Raw genomic sequence first — 5061 nt, 5'->3', positions numbered from 1 at the left:
GATCCCCCAAGAGACTTCAATCATTTGAGTCATCCCAGTCCAGGAACCAGACATGTGAATGAAGAAGCTTCCAGATAATCCCAGCCACCAGATACCAGCTCCCAGCTACTGTAGGCGCTCCCCTACTCTTCAAGTCTCCCCACCGTAAGCCCTAGATGTCAGAGACAAACCATCCCCACTGTGCCCTGTCCAAACTTCAGACCTTATCTTTCCAGCATCTCTGGCCAGGCCACGTATGAGTTCACATCCTCCTTCATCGTGCCCAGGTCTTTGGTGGTAACCTGGCTCAGCACATTCTGTCCTCCCTGGTGAACAAACTCACTCAGCCTTCAAGTCCTCAACTACCCTGTGGCCCCGAGACCCAGTAACCTCCTGACTCCTCCTTGGGGCCAACAGGGACTTTATACCCTTAGCCATGCAGCCTCCTTCACATAAAATATGCTCAAAAACCATGAGCATATTTTAAAAAGGCCGGGCATGGTGGCTCACGCCTGTAATCCCAGCACTTTGGGAGGCTGAGGCGGGTGGATCATGAGGTCAGGAAATCGAGACCATCCTTGCTAACAAGATGAAACCCCATCTCTACTAAAAACACAAAAATTAGCCGGGTGTGGTGGCGGGTGCCTCTTGTCACAGCTACTCAGGAGGCTGAGGCAGGAGAATGGCGTGAATCCAGCAGGCGGAGCTTGCAGTGAGCCGAGATCCCACCACTGCACTCCAGCCTGGGCAACAGAGCGAGACTCCGTCTCAAAAAAAAAAAAAAAAGATAGCTGTTTTATGCCACTAAGTCCTCGGATGGTTTCTTACACAGCAACAAAAAACTGGAACAGGGCTGGATGCAGTGGCTCATGACTGTAATCCCAACACTTTGGGAGGCTGAGACAGGTGGATCACCTGAGGTCAGGAGCAAAAGACCAGTCTGGCCAACATGGTGAAACCCCATCTCTACTGAAAAAAATACAAAAAGTTAGCCAGGCATGGTGGTGTGAGCCTGTAATCCCAGCTACTCGGAAGGCTGAGGCAGGAGAATTGCTTGAACCGGGGAGGCAGAGGTAGCATTGAGCCAAGATCACACCATTGCACTCCAGCCCGGGCAATGAGAGAGAAACTCCATCTCAAAAAAAAAAAAAAAAAGAGGAAAAAGAAAAGATGAAGGGAAACTGGAACAGATAACCTCACTCACAGCTGGAGGTTGGTCGGCTGACAGTTTAGGCCATGAGGGTGACGGAGCCATGGGCCTCTCATCTTTCAGGCTACCTCTGGCTTATTCACATGATGGTTAAGAGTGGCAAGATCAGTGCAAAATGACAAAGTAGGCAGTTCCAAACCCGCGTTCCCCACAGAAACATCAAAAATCAAACAGAAACTGTCAGATGCAACTTTGTCAGAACTCTGGGAAACAGTCAAAGGTTTACGGTAGTCCAGTGAATGCTGAATCAAGAAGAAAGACAGCTTCAAAACGATAAAAAGCTTTTGATATTTCGACTTGCTTTTGCCCCCCTTGCCACTGCCCTCCCTTGTGTGACAGCAGTAGAGGGAAGAGGGAAGCCCACACTCGCAGCGTGAGACTCTCGTTCCTCCTTCCAGAAGGAGCAGAGCAGACTTTCTTTGCAAATGATCGTGTGTATCTGCTCTAAGCTGTCTGGGAGCTACCTGAAGGACAAGGTGCTCATCTCTGCTTTTCCTGCCTTGGCACTCAGGCTGGAAAAGTGGTGGCACTGCTCAAAAACACTGTCTATTCCAAAGATTACAGTCAAAACACACAATAGACGGCCTAAGGCTCAGGAGCAAAAGCTGGGGAGAGTTTCCTGGGGAAATTAGAAGCACCTGCATGCATAGGGGGATTTACAAACACAGGGTTATGACCACGGCAAGATGCACGCTCAGAAAAAACCTGAGAAGACCCTAAGATAGGCTTAGCTGATCCCTAGGCTCAGTGCAAGCCAGAGGAAATGGTAAAAGAGTGCTCCAGGCCGGGCGCAGTGGCTCAAGCCTGTAATCCCAGCACTTTGGGAGGCCGAGATGGGCGGATCACGAGGTCAGGAGATCGAGACCATCCTGGCTAACACGGTGAAACCCCGTCTCAACTAAAAAAAAAATACAAAAAACTAGCCAGGCGAGGTGGCGGGCGCCTGTAGTCCCAGCTACTCGCGAGGCTGAGGCAGGAGAATGGCGTGAACCCGGGAGGCAGAGCTTGCAGTGAGCCGAGATCGAGCCACTGCACTCCAGCCTGGGCGACAGAGCAAGACTCCATCTCAAAAAAACAACAACAAAAAAAGAGTGCTCCAGCACAGGGCCAATCTGCAAAGACTGAGCAAGGGAAAGATTTTTTGTTTGGGTGGTTTGCTTGCTTTTTTAACTCTTGGTGTTCAAGAAAATCTGTCAAAACACTAGCTGAACACAAGCTAAGGAAGAGAGACATCAGTGACCACATGCAACAAGTTATATAGTCTTTGCAAGAATTGTTTTGGAAAGTCATTAAACCAAAACTACTACAGTTTTTAACAATAAAACAACAAACCAGCAAACCCTGAGACAGTGGGAGAATCGGACATCCAAATTTATCACATTACAAATATTCAAATGTCCAGTTTTAACAAGAAAATCACAAGGTATAGAGAGAAATAGGAAATTATGGCCCATTCAAAGGGGAAAAAAATGACAAATTGACAGGAATTATTCCTGAGAAAGTCCAGATCTGAGACTTACTAGACGAAGACTTTAAAACAATTGTCTTAAATATGCTTAAAGAGCTAAGGCAAAACATGGACAAAAATCTAAAGGAAACCAGGAAACCAATGTATGAATAAAATGAGACTATCAATAAAGAAATGGCTGGGCGCAGTGGCTCACGCCTATAATCCCAGCACTTTAGGAGGCTGAGTTGGGTGGATCACTTGAGGTCAGGAGTTCGAGACCAGCCTGGCCAACGTGGTGAAACCCCATCTCTACTAAAAATATAAAAATTAGCTGGTCGTTGTGGCAGGCACCTGTAATCTCAGCTACTCAGGAGGCTGAGAGGGGAGAATCGCTTGAACACAAGAGTTGGAGGCTGCAGTGAGCTGAGGTTGCGCTACTGCACTCCAGCCTGAGTGACAGAGTGAGACCTTGTCTCAAAAAAAAGAAAAAGAAAAAAAAAGTATGGAGGTCAGAAGACAGTGTGATGACATATTTAAAATGCTGAAAGAAAAAAAATCAACAAAGACTCAACATCTTTCAAAACTGTCTTTCAGGCCAGGCACGTTGGCTCACGCCTGTAATCCCAGCACTTTGGGAGGCCGAGGCGGGTGGATGACCTGAGGTCAGGAGTTCGAGACCAACCTGACCAACATGGAGAAACCCCATCTCTACTAAAAATACAAAAACTACCTGGGCATGGTGGCACATGCCTATAATCCCAGCTACTCGAGAGGTTGAGGCAGGAGAATTGCTTGAACCCAGGAGGCAAAGGTTGCAGTGAGCGAAGATTGTGCCACTAAACTCTAGCCTGGGCAACAGAGTGAGACTCTGTCACACACACACACACACAAAAAAAAAAAGGGAAGAAAGAAAGAAAAAGCAGAGACTGGCAGGATATTTTATTTTATTTTTGAGACAGAGTTTCCCTCTTTTTGCCCAGGCTGGAGTGCAATGGTGCGATCTCGGCTCACTGTAACCTCCGCCTCCCAGGTTCAAGCGATTCTCCTGTTTCAGCCTCACAAGTAGCTGGGATTACAGGCGCCTGCCACCACACCTGGCTAATTTTTTTTATTTTTAGTAGAGACGGGGTTTCACCATGTTGGCCAGGATGGTCTCGATCTCTTGACCTTGTGATCCGCCCACCTTTCGGCCTCCCAAAGTGCAGAGATTACAGGCGTGAGCCACCGCGCCCAGCCTAGATTGGCAGAATAATTTTTTAAAACGTGATCTATGCCTTTTTTTTTTTTTTTTTTTTTGAGACGGAGTTTCACTCTTATTGCCCGGGCTGGAGTGCAGTGACGCGATCTCGGCTCACCGCAACCTCTGCCTCCTGGGTTCAAGCGATTCTCCTGCCTCAGACTCCCGAGTACCAGGGATTACAGGCACCCACCACCACATCCACCTGATTTTTTTGTATTTTTAGTAGAGACGGGGTGTCGTCATGTTAGCCAGGGTGGTCTTGAACTCCTGACGCCCGGCCTAAACATGATCTATGTCTTGTCTACAAGAGACTCATTTTAGATGCAAAGATACAAACAGATTGAAAGTGAAATGATGAAAAAGATATTCCATGCGGCCGGGTGAGGTGGCTCACACCTGTTATCCCAACACTTTAGGAGGCTGAGACAGGCAGATTGCCTGAGCTCAGGAGTTCAAAATCAGCCTGGGCAACATGGCGAAACCCCATCTCTACTAAAAATACAGGTTCGGGCATCGAGGCACATGACTGTAGTCCCAGCTACTTGGGAAGCTGAGGCAGAGAATTGCTTGAACCTGGGAGGCAGAGGTTGTAGTGAGTTGAGATCGCGCCACTGCACTCCAGCCTGAGCAACAGAGCGAGACTGTCTCAAAAAATAATACTAATAAATTTTTAAAAAGTTATTCCATGCAAATAGTAATCAAAAGAATTAGTGTGCCTGTACTAACATCAGATCAAACAGACTTTAAGTCAAAAGTCATCACAAGAGAAAAAGAAAGACATTATATATTGATAAAAGGATTGGTTCATCAAGTAGACATAACAGTTATAAACATACATGCACCAAACCAAAGAGGGCTAAAATATATGAAGCACACATTGACAGAGTTGAATGGAGAAATAGGCAGCTCTTCAGTGAAAGTTGGAGACTTAAGTACACCACTTTCAATAATGGAGAGACTATCTAAACAGAAGATTAATAAGAAAATAGAGGATTCGAGGTCAGGCACGGTGGCTCACGCCTGTAATCCCAGCATTTTGGGAGGCTGAGGTGGGAGCATCGCTTGAGTCCAGAAGTTTGAGACCTGCCTGGACAACATAGAGAGAATCCGTCTATACAAAATACATATATATATTTTTTCTTTTTTTTTTTTTTGAGATGGAGTCTCGCTCTGTCGCCCAGG

This window comes from Rhinopithecus bieti, unplaced genomic scaffold, assembly GCF_001698545.2.
Source record: "Rhinopithecus bieti isolate Rb0 unplaced genomic scaffold, ASM169854v2 scaffold_10589, whole genome shotgun sequence".
Classification (NCBI taxonomy): Eukaryota; Metazoa; Chordata; class Mammalia; order Primates; family Cercopithecidae; genus Rhinopithecus; species Rhinopithecus bieti.
The sequence above is the reverse complement of the archived record's forward strand: the minus strand, read 5'-3'. Positions refer to the sequence as shown.